Source organism: Helicoverpa zea, chromosome 4 (assembly GCF_022581195.2).
Source record: "Helicoverpa zea isolate HzStark_Cry1AcR chromosome 4, ilHelZeax1.1, whole genome shotgun sequence".
In the NCBI taxonomy this organism is placed as follows: domain Eukaryota; kingdom Metazoa; phylum Arthropoda; class Insecta; order Lepidoptera; family Noctuidae; genus Helicoverpa; species Helicoverpa zea.
The window spans coordinates 1,777,235-1,791,705 of NC_061455.1; positions in this window are offsets into that span (position 1 = coordinate 1,777,235).

Below are 14,471 nucleotides of genomic sequence, written 5' to 3' on the forward strand. Positions count from 1 at the left end.
TCTTCAGACTGTTGGATAATGATTGAGACAATTGACAATCGGACTTCAGAGGGCACGGCCATAAAATATGTGGAAGAATTATATGTTGTAAATACGTTATAAATAGTCTCAACATTACCTTTAGGTTGCGGTTGCGGAGGTAAGATAGGCAGACGCTTCATGTAAAACATTGGTATTTAGTTGTATCTGGTTAGAGAGGAAACCGAACCCAACCTTGTCGAGAAAAGGGAAAAAATCATGATTCGCCTTGCTTTTTGCAAAGATCCAGATAATATGTTTTTGGGAAAAGAAATCGGTATGTAAAAGCAATGAATTGGTCTTTATTTACAATAGGCATGATGACAAATTTTTAAATTCCTTTGTATGATGTAGGTATACGTCTATTTTATATGAAAAATTATTAATTTTAAGAAAATGCGAAGTTTTTTTATCAAATAATTGCATTTTTCTCTGTCCACTTTGAATCCGGCGCGAAAACGCTTGTCAGTGTCATGTCGTCACTTGTGACGTCACGACTGAAATTACAAGACGCAAGTGAACAACGCTCGTGCAATAATTAAGTTTTTTGTGTTATTAAATATGAATTCGAAAGGGCATAGGTGTTGTGGGGTCCCCCAGTGTAAGAACACATCCAAAACAACTCCTGATAAGTTATTTGTGTACGTTCCTCACAATAAAAAAATACGAAACAAGTGGCTTAAACTTGCAAAGCGAGATTCAAAAGCAATATTGCCCAGGGTACAACTTTATTTTTGTGAAGATCACTTTGATGTAAGTTATTACATAGTTCTCTAGATTCTAGCATAGTTTATAATGTAAATAACTATTTCGAGGTTAGGTTTCATCTCTCATTGTTTTTTAATTAAACTAGTATACTTACATGGAAGTTTTAACATTTCTAAATTCAGCTGAACAAAAATCTTTATTTGATGCCAAAAACTTTCCCAGCATTATGATATCAATTCTAGGCAAATTAGCGCTGTTTGCCTTGATAAATCCGGGCTCCATAACTCGTGTTATAAACAATTAATTAATTAAAAACAAAGATCGCAGTGGAAGTTCACAATAACGAAATGTGACGTTCACGCGCTTTCGCGCGAGTTGTTTTCAGAGATGACGTCACGAGCTCTGATTGGTGTTCAAGATATCATGGCGGATTGCCTTATTTCGTAATTTTATTTTATAAAAATACATATTGATCACATTATTAATAAAGAAAACAATGCGCGTTTTATATTCCAAGCTTCAAGTTTAATTTAATACATATATTATATTAATGATTTTTGATTACTGTCATCATGCCTATTATTAAGGTACTGAATTATTTCAATTGCGTTTAATATTTTTTACTCGTGTACTTTTTGTAGCTTGTGATTCGAAACGTACTTTATGGCCGCACCTCATTTCTGGAAATATTCGTTATCTAATATCATTGACCCCGCAGTGATAAGCAGGAACAAACGAGCGAGTTCAAGTATTAAATTCTGCAATATTATATAATAAATACTGATACTAATTAACTTTATAGTGATTAATTACAATTTATGACACTTCCTTCAAGAGTTTTGATACACACTTAGCTCTTACATACTCAATGACATCTTTCTATTTAAGTATATAGAAAAAATAATGTCGCTTTTTGTTGAAACTATAGATATAGCATAGTGAAGTTTGTTAAAAAATCGAACGTACTTTTGGTAACACGTACCGGGCCACTAGAAATTTCTTTATTGATTTATAGACATGTTATTTATATTTGTAAATATTAAATATAAAAATAAAAGAACATTTACAAATATATACACTTAATAAAAAATTCAAATAATTAAATATAAAAAATAGGTGGCCATCGTTATCGGGCACAGGGTCCAAGGTACCGGTGGTTAGGGTCCCAGACACGGAAACCTCCTCACAATACGCGCCGTATCAAGGAGTACTGCCTTCTGAATCAGTCCCTTGATCCAGCCGCCTAACGAGAGCCTCATGAGGTGTTGGTCGAGGCTCTTGGCTATTAGACCATTGGCCGTAACGACCATCGGCACAATAACAGCCGTATCGACATTCCACATGGCGACAACCTCGTGCGGCTAATAATTTTTTTGTTAACCTTTAATTATTTTAAATGCGCAATTACAGGTCCTATAAAACATTTAAAATAATTAAAGGTTAACAAAAAAATTATTAGCCGCACGAGGTTGTCGCCATGTGGAATGTCGATACGGCTGTTATTGTGCCGATTGTCGTTACGGCCAATGGTCTAATAGCCAAGAGCCTCGACCGACACCTCATGAGGCTCTCGTTAGGCGGCTGGATCAAGGGACTGATTCAGAAGGCAGTACTCCTTGATACGGCGCGTATTGTGAGGAGGTTTCCGTGTCTGGGACCCTAACCACCGAAAAACCGATGCGAAAAAGTCGTGGTGGCCTAGTGGGTAAAGAACCAACCTCTCGAGTATGAGGGCGTGGGTTCGATTCCAGGTCAGGCAAGTACCAATGCAATTTTTCTAAGTTTGTATGTACTTTCTAAGTATATCTAAGTATATCTTAGACACCAATGGCTGATACAAAGGTGAAGGAAAACATCTTGAGGAAACCTGGACTATAAAGTCTGTAATCACCAACCCGCATTGAGCAAGCGTGGGGATTAATGCTCAATCCTTCTCCGTGTGAGAGGAGGCCTGTGCCCAGCAGTGGGACGATAAAAAGGCTGTAACGGGTATAGGACCTGTAAATGCGCATACCTGTAATACGCCTATATAATTTCATTTTAATTATTTAACTGTTTTATAGGATGTATCAACCTAATACGCATACGTAATACTTAATGGTTTCCTAGACGATTGTCGCCTCGGCTGTTTTCATATAAGGACATAAGCCAGCTGTGAAGGAGATATTATTATAATGCACAAGCATATGCGTAGGCACAGGTTGCCCTGAGAGAGATCAAGTGCAGGACCGACATTTACGAGCTCTCCGTTGCTGTATCTATCACCAACTTCCATTCTTCGGGATGCTTTATTAAAGTTTCTAAAACCCACAAAGCAATTTCGACACGACTCGAGAATAAAACCCCAGTGTTCGTGCATAGCAATCACGCAATTCAACAAGACCAACAAGGCAATCATACATACCAGATATAATCATTAATTAAACTTTTTATTTCTTATGTCCTCTTTGCATAATAATATATATGTAAAATACTCTGGTGTACCAATACATAAATGAACAAATACATTTTAGTTCTAGCAATGAAAATAAAAATGTTCGCAGTGTGAATACAAAGTATTCTATCTATGCCTATCTTAGCAAGTATGACATTTTTCTCGTTAGATTACATAAATGAATTATTCAAACTAGGGTTCCAATAACGTCGAATAACTTCGAATAAAATCCTAAGTTTGGGAATGGTTGATTCTCAAGAGTAACATGAAGGGAAAGCCTGTAAAAGTGTAAGCGTTACCTACCCTAAATATGAATTTCCATAATAAAGGAAATTGAGATAGGGAACTACTTTCCTTTTTTGCAAGTTTTTGGGGAAAGTATGATTATAAGTAAAAGTTATTGTAGGTAAATTGTTATTAATCGGAAGTTTTCAGGGCACGTATTGAATTCCAAAGCCTAGTTGGTTTGTTTTTATAGAAATAATCTCGTGGATCGACATTTTTCACCGACTTCCCAAAAAGGAGGAGGTTTTCAATTAGTTGGAATCTGTTTTTTACATATTAATAAAAAAAACGAAAATCATGAACTTTTGTTTATAGAAGTTGGCAAGTTCTCTCACGACGCAACATTCTCGATGCTCAACAATATTGATCAATTGTTGCTGTACAAATTAATGCTAAACTATGAACACGGGGCTTTAAAATAGCTTAGAACCTGATCCATTCTTCCGTCTCGAAAACGGTTGGACCCATCTCAGGAGGTGACCCCTCAATGTGACACGACCCGTCTTTTTAAGGGTTTATTAAGAACCCCATGGATCCCATCATTATGGAGGGTTACAAGTTCATTGTATAAGTTTTGAATGAAAACGATTATCCATGTGTCATTTGCTAACCATAAGAATAACCGTACACTTTAGAGTAGTTTTTTTTTTTGTGTTGAATGTTTCCCATCAAAGTTTTCAGTCGTTCTGATATACCTAATTCCGGTATACTTAATCTTTGAATGTGCGTACTACCATTCATCATTATACTGATTTATGAACCCAAACAAACTAACGGATGCCTAAAAGTTTGCAGTGTGGGTACGCTTAGGGAACTGTGGACGTGCCATCTTAGGCGAAATCTCAAAAATTTTAATCCAAAAAGTAAAAGCCCTAATGAACTTTATTTAAAAGGGGTTTGCACATCGCATAATTTGTTCATCGTTACTGATTCGCCGATTCCGCTAGAGGTGAGACTGTGAATACTAATAAAGGATATGTCCGTACTCATGGCGTAAGGAAAGATGAACGGAGATACTATAATGCAGGTAGGTCAGGCGCCTTCTTCTAGGTCAAATACGCAGGCGGGTATGACCAAAACGATCAGCTACGAGTGAACTACTAAGACCGTTCGGTTTCTTTGAGTTAACTGTCAACGATTTTTGGTATTACAAAAAATGATCAAGTCCAAAGAAGGCGTATAAGGGCGAAGACAGTAGGTAACGTTCCTCGTCCCCCGCACACCCGCATTTTGGAGCGCTACGACTTCTTTCTCTTCTTCTTCTTTTTCTTAGGATATTTTTATGGCACCTCCGCTAGTCATTTTGTTCTCCATGTACTTACCGCAATAGTGCGGTGCTCAAACTTTGGGACGCCCCGGGATAATATTTGCTGAACGTGATTAGTGGTGTGCGGACATTACTCGTTCCCGGGATCCCGGTATTGATTCGCGATGATAGTGTAGATCTTGCTCGTTTTTTGATTTTAGATTTATTTGTGTTGGTTACTGTGATTATTACTAAGACTAGTCTTACCAAGGAGTTTTACATTGTTGAGTTATAGCTGGTTGTAGATATTATACAGTCACCCCATGACCCCATTAAGTTCCACTGGTTCATAGTTGTATAAGGTTAACCTGAAAGCCGGCCCCGTCATGGCTTCTGGGGACCTAATATAAACTCTTTTGCAAAAAAAAACGGGCACCAATGCAAAATTTTGGTTTTAAGGACTTCACGTGTATTTCAAAGGGTTTTAATGACTGTAGTATGTTACTAGCATCAAAAGGGTTAGCCAAGCATGCGTGAGAGTGTATTCTAAATTTGAATTTTGTAGATTTGCTAAGAAACTGGTGAAACTTTGTTTTGGACTAATTCCTGGTAGAAAGTTCGTGGGCGTTTTGAAAAGTTTTTGAAGTGATTTTCAGAAAACTGATAATGCTTAATTGATGATTAATGTACTCTTTTGTTAAATCAAATCATTTTTGAAAAACTATGCGTATTGGATAAAATTTTCACCTGCTCTAAATGGTCTATGCTGATGATTGGTGGCAATGTTAAGAGTTTCGGTATTTCTGTGTAAAGCGTTCTATTGTTTAGATATTGTACTCAGATTTTTCAAAATGTCAAAGTGTGATAGGAAACGAATTGTGAACGGCACTGCTAACTTTAAATTGGTTTCGTCGCAGCCCAAAGGGATATTTTAAACCGCCTGGGTACAATATCTAAACAATAGAACGCTTTACACAAAAATACCGAAACTCTTAACATTGCCATCAATCATCAGCATAGACCATTTAGAGCAGGTGAAAATTTTATCCAATACGCATAGTTTTTCAAAAATGATTTGATTTAACAGAAGAGTACATTAATCATCAATTAAAACTGCATTATCAGTTTTCTGAAAATCACTTCAAAAACTTTTCAAAACGCCCACGAACTTTCTACCAGGAATTAGTCCAAAACAAGGTTCAACCAGTTTCTTAGCAAATCTACGAAATTCAAATTTAGAATACACTCTCACGCATGCTTGGCTAACTCTTTTGATGCTAGTAACATACTACAGTCATAAAAAACCCTTTCAAATTTATTTTTATTTAAATTCAATTTTTTTTATTTTTTTTTTATTTATTTATTTATTTATCTTTTGTACACAATATCTTAATTAGGTCTTACATTTTAATGATTCTAGGTAAATAACATTTCGGTGCCTGTATAGAAATTAATCTGTACCACAGGCGTCACGGCCACTTTCAGTTACTTTATGCTATGATTCTACCTTAACAATATTTATTTTATATACTTCTATATATCTAACACACAATTTATACATAATTATACGTTTTATTTATACTTAACTTAAGAATACATTAAAACTTAACATTATTACTACGTACTACCCAATTATACCTAAGTATGTCTTATTTGATCACAGTCAGCAACTCCTCGGTTTCGTCATAATTCAGTGTTTGTAAATACTGCGACGTCCGCAGTTTTGCTCTGGCATATTTCAGGTCGTATATAGGTACTACTTTGTTTATTTTATTATACAAATATGGACCTAAAAATGCGAAGAATCGGTTTGTAAACACAAACTTTGATGTAGAGTGAGAAGTACAGACAATATCTTTGAAATACACGTGAAGTCCTTAAAACCAAGATTTCGCATAGGTGCCCGCTTTTTTTGCAAAAGAGTGTATGTGATAGTTATTGATTTATTTATATTCACTAATAGGTATAATAAAGAGAAAATATTTTTTGTTTGTTAGAGGCTCCGAAACTACTGAAGCAATTTGAAAAATTCTTTCACTTGCACTGTTGAGAAGCCACACTCTTACCGAGTAACATAGGCTATATTTAATTCCGGTGAGGACAGTAGTTCCTACAGGTCGCGAGTAAACCACGAAAACCAGCCAGTTACTTATATTGATCATGTGACTTTTTTCAACAATATTATTACATGAGCCTACTGCCTATCTAACCTCTTCAACCCAGCCAACTATTATATTAATTGAATGAACGATTTTTTACTAGTCCGAGCCTTTAATCTACAAACACAAGCCACTTATTATTTAGTGAAAACCGCACTAAACGGAGGTCCAATTAAAACCACTGGTGAAGTGATCACAAAGCGGCTCTTTAGCACGCGTGCGCTCAATGACGATGAATTTAATTCATGTAGCTGAAGGCTTATTCCGGAGATAATTATGTAAGTTGGAAATAAAATATTCAATGAAAAGCTAGTATCAATTTATAGGTAGTATTTTATTTTATAAAAAAATAAGATTAACCCGCTGTATGTCGGGGCGCAGATATACAGGAATGAATTTTATCCAGTGCGCAAACTTTGTCAACTTATAGTTAAATAAGTTTTATAGATACGTATATTTTTATTTTGTAGTGTTTTAGTACAAAAAAAGAAAAGTTATTGATATCGAAAGATGTTTATTTTGTAACCGATAGTACGGTCACAGTCGTCATAGTATGCACGGCGGCAACGCGAAACCGGTTTACTGACGGAGCTCCGCTCGGCGCGCGTAAGAATAGTTGGTATCCATATTTTGCTGATTTTAGGGCGGACAAAAGAATGAAAAAAAATTTTTTACTGATGATGCAGATATGTTCTGTTAACGATTCTGGACCACCAGTTTTTTTTTGCGCACTGCTTAAAATTCATTCCTGTAGGTACGCGGGACACAATTTATTGATTTTCTAATGTTTTGTATTCAATCAGGTCATTATTACCTAATTCTTTATATTTTGTGCTCGTATACCTATGTAACCGTGTAACTGTATGTGCAAGAACTGCTGTCCGGACCGACTGTAGCTTTCCAACAGTGAAAGAATGTTTCAAATCGATTCAGTGGTATCGGAGCCCTTAATAAGCCCTTAAAAATAAAATAAAGTAAAAAAAAAAATCTTTATTATATTAGTATAAATACAGAATAAGTCCAAATTTTCAGTTGGATGCACTGGACACAGCTTCACTGGCACAATGTTCCTGACGTTCCAATTGCTATGAAAATCTGTTAGGACACAGCGAATGTTAAGCGGGGAACACACTGAACTAAATTACGATCTAATTCTAAACTGTAGCTTAACTTAGTAAGTTAGTACATGCGCTCAAAGTTTGTATCTATTGATGACTTATTCAGTGACTAAATTCACCTCAAATTAGTTGGTTTAAGCTCGGTGTTTAGATCATTTTTGATGGTTTATATAAAGAACAGCTATTGTTTTGAGACCCTAGGGTACCTCCAGACTTCATAGCTGAAAAGTTTTGGATTTTTGATTTGAAAGAGTTCAAATATCAAGATTAGATGCAAGACAACAGTTAGAAGGAAAAAAGAGTAGTTAAATCAGTCACTTAAATATCTAATAGGTGCATAGTAATTTCAGACAATTATATGCCTATTATATTATATCATATTAGGTACTTGATATAAAGGTAACTATTGTATTCTCACCTTTATGTCCACTTGTTGGTCTTCATAATGAGTTGAAATAATCACGCTCCAATTCAAATCAAATTAGACGTTTAGTGGTGGTTTTGGCTTTTATTACTCTTTAACGCAAAAATTTAATAGACTAGCTGTATTCTTGTATCCCGGGAGAACTTCTTCTCGTACGCGTATAAAATATACTCGTATGTTACCCAGGAATAGTGTAGCTACCAACAATGTAAGAATTTTTCAATTTTGTTCTGTAGTTTCAGAGCCTTTAGGGGTAAAAACAAACAAAGGTACTGAAAATACACCGTGATTACAACCTGTATTAAGCTGTATAAAAATTGATCCGAAGAATGTCGTCAAAAAAATCCTTCTTCCTTCACCTTTTTCTTTGAATACTTATTGCCACAATCACAAAAATACCTAATAAAACCAATTTCCTTTCACATACATATTATACTAAAACGTTACTAACGACTTCCAAATAATTGTCCCGTTTGAAGTCGAAAAAATAAAAGTACCGCGAATGCCTTTATAAAGGCATTAGGAGATTCAACTCAATAGGTCCGACATACCTAATGGTCCAAAGTGGTATTGGAATAAAACCCCTTTTATGTAGTAGACTTTCTTGGGTAAGTATTTCTTTTATTGAAATATTTATCAAGTCTACCTTAGAATATCGGAACACTGCAGATTAAACTGGTCGCTAATTGACCCATTGGATTGAATTTTATTAAAATAATATTATTTATAAAGGTCGCTGGAAGAAGGTCGCCTCCAACCGGTATCTGTGGAGATCTAAGGGGGGAGCCTATGTTCAGCAGTGGACGTCCTATGGCTGAGATGATGATGAATATTATTTAATAATATCTCGATAACAATCAAAGTTTTCAATCGGCCTGATACCTGATCTCTATTGATGTCGCGGTTATCAAAGCAACTTAGATCCTCAGTGCGGCATGCTATATGTTTTTAGTAGGCGCTTAACAACATCTTTTTATTCAATGCACGGACATTCATTAAAACTACATAGTAAACTTCTTAATTAACAAACGATACAGCAGATGAACCTAACATAAACTTGTAATAGTCTATCGAGTTCCTATTGGGGTCGTCGTTACCCAATAGGTAGACATCCATTATTGCTCTTCAATAGACAGAGTTCCCAAATGTGTGGGAGATTACAATTAACTATCTGAATTGGATCGGGAGTGTATGCTCGTATAAAAGAAAGTTGCTATATAATACTAAGTTGTGATGCTGCATATACAGCATCTATTTATGCTGTTACCTATTATTTAGCACTAACTGTTCCACGTGATTTCAGCGACCGACGTCCTACTCATGGGCGTAGCCAGCTTTGGGCTCAGGGTGGGGCAGCAGTCAACCTATCCCCCGGTGGAGGGCGGGGGCCCTCCGATTTTTGTATCTTGAGCTGTTAATCTCAAACTTGTTAATCTCTTAATTTGAGAGGTTTCTTATTTTCGGGTACAGAAAATAAACAATCACACACAAGACAAAAGCCAAAAGTCAGGGTATATAGTTTCTGAATACGCGAGCGAAGCGAGCGCGAAATTTTTATCGGACTTAAACCAAATATTACGTAAAATTTAGCCCAAACGTACTTAACTTTTTGTTTGTTGACAAAAGCAAAAGTTAGGGCATATAGTTTCGTGGAGTGATGACTTGCGCAAGATGGCTGGCAAGGGCTGGATGCGAGCAGCCGAAAATCCATCTCAGTGGCGTGCACTTGGAGAGGCCTATGTCCGGCAGTGGACTGCGACAGGCTGATGATGATACGCGAGCGAAGCGAGCGCGAAATTTTAATTATTTTTTAAGACTCAAAACCAAAAACTACGTAAAGTAAAATGGGGGGACTAGGTACGACACACCCGATTTACGTCCATACGAAAACCCCCTCGCTCGCATAGATAAGTCGATAAAAATAAAGTTAGATAACGTATAGCAACGTCGCGCAGCTAAGCTTCGCGGACCACTTGGAATGCCTACAGGGACCACCGGGTTAGGGGGAAACTCGCCTCTGGGCCGCGGCCCAGATTACACGGTATAATAACAGTCGGGAAAACTGGTCCGAATGTGCGGGCCAGATTACTATGTGAAAAAAGTGACGGAGGTAAGTCGACCCATTGGGACTTAATTTCATAAAATCCGATAGTTGTGAAATTTTTCACAGCTCAAAATCGTCAGGAGGCAAAAAGACTTAGATCTTTTTCATAATTTTCATCATAAATATAATACTTTGTCTAGATACTGGACTCCTAGTAGCTAATATAGACTTCGTTAAATAATGAAGTTCCTATAGATATTTGATACATAGTTTTTATTTTTACTTTTTTTTTAATATCTAAATTAATGGAGATAGTGGGATATTTACATATGTAGAATATGTGTGTATAAGTAGGATATAATATTTATTTTTATTTACTTACAGCATGTTAAAAAACCCCATTAAAGTTTTTGTTGCATATTTAGTTCCTATACCTATATATTTAATAATCGCAAAATCGTCAGGAGCTAAAAAAATAAAGATCTTTTTCATAATTTTATCGAAAACTAGCTTTTGCCCGCGGCTTCGCTCCCGTCAACTGATTTCTCTACTTTACCCTATTTTGTTTCATAAGAACCTTCTCCTGACAATAACAAACACAACAAAAAAAGAATTAGCCAAATTGGTCCAGGCGTTGTTGAGTTATGCGCTTACCCCAACACATTTTGCGATTCATTTTTATATTATTTTATATTGATGTCAATATATCCAATGTCAACATAAATAAGTATTACAAAAATACTCTTGTTGCCAAAAGGGGATTTGTTTTTTCTTGTAACACTCGAACAAAATTTTGATAAAAAGAAACAATGTTTCTATATTTACGTTTTACTTATAAATTGAGATTATTAATTAAGTATCTATAGGAACTTCATTATTTAACGAAGTCTATATTAGCTACTAGGAGTCCAGTATCTAGACAAAGTATTATATTTATGATGAAAATTATGAAAAAGATCTAAGTCTTTTTGCCTCCTGACGATTTTGAGCTGTGAAAAATTTCACAACTATCGGATTTTATGAAATTAAGTCCCAATGGGTCGACTTACCTCCGTCACTTTTTTCACATAGTAATCTGGCCCGCACATTCGGACCAGTTTTCCCGACTGTTATTATACCGTGTAATCTGGGTCGCGGCCCAGAGGCGAGTTTCCCAGTTAGAGTTAGTAAAAAAAAAAATTGTTTAATCAGACACCTGGTCAGAGCCAGGGCCCAGGGTGGGGCAATTCCCCCAGCTTGCCCCAGTGTGGCTACGCCCATGGTCCTACTATATACCCTACTATAACTACTGCCCGTACGGGGATAAAATTTTGCCTATGTTATTTGAGAAGAGTGTAACTTTCCAATAGTGAAAGAATTTTTCAAATTCGTTCAGTGGTTTCGGAGCCTTTGGGGTATTTGATTGAATACAATAAAAAACAATTCATTAAAAAATCCTCGAGAACTAAAAATCTGAAAAGTCCAAAATAATTAAGCGGAATAATAAATAAAAGTCAACATTAAATCCCGGGCAGCGATATTATCAGATTTGTCTGACGTTAAGAGATCTCGAATCTCTAAGAAATCGTTGAGAAATGTCAGCGTGAAGTCCATTTAGATTCGATTGAGAACAGTGAAAAATATTGGTTCTCAATCGAGATATAAATTTTCTTGAATACATTTTGTTTAAAAAGCTACAAAAAGATATAGTTTTTTACCATTTTCAATCAGGGCTACAAAAAAATAATCCTCTTGGTTTATTACTAGTTTCTGCCAGCAATTTCACCCGCATCTCTAGGGAACCTCTGCACAAACCCGGATAAAGAATAGCCTATAGCGTTTGTCGACAAATGGTCTTTGTTGATATCTAATAATGAAATATTTTTTCAAATCGGACTAGCAGTTCCTGAGATTAGCGCGTTCAAGCAAACAAACTTCAGCTTAGTGATTTGTATTAGTATAGATATCATAGTAGAGATTTAAATACATATTTCTTAAAAAGTGATGTTTTAAAAAACTTTTGCATACAAACACAAAACGCTCGTATTAAAAAGAAAATCTTCTCTATTCTGTATTAAAGGATTTGTTTAGACAACCAATCTGCATTAAGGTTATTATGCAAAGTTATGATATGCTTATTTGTTGAACCTTAACTCTGAGGGTTAAGGTTGGAAATTGAATGATCGTTGGTGAGAAATGTTGCCGCGATCTCATTTCAGGCATTAGCTTTCGACCTGCTTTTTAGATTGAAGGAAGTGTTCTTTTTGAGACTGAATCTGTTTTTCTCAAGTAAAGGTGTGAAGCATAATTATGTCTGCTATAAAAAAAATAACATTAGGAAAAAATATTTTATTTAACTAAGTCCCAAGAGAACTATATGTCCAGCAATTGGACAAAAAAAAAATAGGCTATCTCCGTCTCCAATCGACAGTCATCTCCAAATCTTCGAAAGTACGGTTACTTTCGGAGATCAGCTTAATTTCCCAGTAGTCTTCTGTTCATACCCATTGTAGGTGCACACACGAAGTTTCAGCCTTTATAAAATAGTGAAGGTCTGGCAGGCGCTTTTTCTTGATCTATTAGGTAATAGGTAAGGATTTTATGAATCTTTTTATTACCTTCAATACATCATCTAATCGGCACTAAAATCTTTACCAAATTGCTAGCAAATATCTATATTATAACAATTTAATAATAAAATGGGTACTAATGACTCATTTGAACACAAAATTACAAGCAAACGAGCAATATCTGCTCGTATCTAATTCAATTAATCATCAATATAATGAAATTGAATTGGAACATTAATTGGTTTACTATTAATTTATTGCCTTTGCTATGGGTTATTAGATTTTGTAAGAAGATCGTAAAATTTTGTGATTAGCACTCGAGCCTAGGTAACTTGCCCAATGTTATTATCGGCAGCCCTGATACCTGAAGAGTCAAAATTAAAATAAAAAAATCGTTTATTCAAAATAGGCTGAAAAACTACAATTCTCAAACGTCTGAACTACATGAGACAGCCCCAAAAACGCTCACCCTTCACCACTTCCTATGTGTTATTACTAGGAAGAAGTAGCGCAACAAACTCCCCAGCAACACACGTCTGGCTTTCTTTAAAAAAATATCTTCAATGATTACAATACAAAATTATGTCCGTTCCAGCCACTTCACGACGAAAAAAACAGGCATTTTACAAAGTAAAGAATAGAAACAGAAAAAAATGGTTAGATGTGTGCATCGCCTAGGGTGACTCATTCACTCCCGATAAGTCAAAAACAGATAATAGTATGCAATTAACTACCACTATACTACAGCTTACTGCATATTGTATTTTAAATGATAAGGAGACCTACGGCACTGATTGTAATTATTGTTGGTTCATAATAGTCATTTAAACTATTCAAAAGAAGTCAATTAAGGTTATTAAGGAATTAGGATGTTTTTGGATCTTTAGATTTTATTATGTGAAAGAATTAAAAAGAGTACATAATTATGTGAAAGAAGTTTATTTAATGAAGCAATATGTTAGTTATTATTTTGGTTAAAAATGCATATTAAAAATTCATGTCGTTTAATGAATACAGAGCTCTTAGAAACCTAAAGGTGCAGGTGCCTATGTATTTTGTGTTCGACGTCATCAAATAATTTGCTCATTAATTAAACAAAGAAGATATAAAAGATTATGAAGGCACAACTATTCAAGTCGGGCCATAGTTTTTCAGCAGTGATGTAGATAGATAGACCTATCAATGTTTATATATTTTTTTAACAATGAAAGTTCAATGCCACAAGGAATCGTAAATAATGATACATAACATTATGGTAAAAGATTCCATCTGACTCCGGTTTTTATCTGCAGGAAACGAGTATCATGAACTAACTGTGGTCAATATTTATACCATTACAAATGTTTCAATTTAACTGTAATTTTATATTATGACTACTGTTTTAATATTTTCTTAGAATTATTTGTAGATTAGTCATAATCATCCGTGGGAACTGCTGGCCTTACTAGGATAAAATACCTATAGCCTATGTTACTTGGGAAGAGTG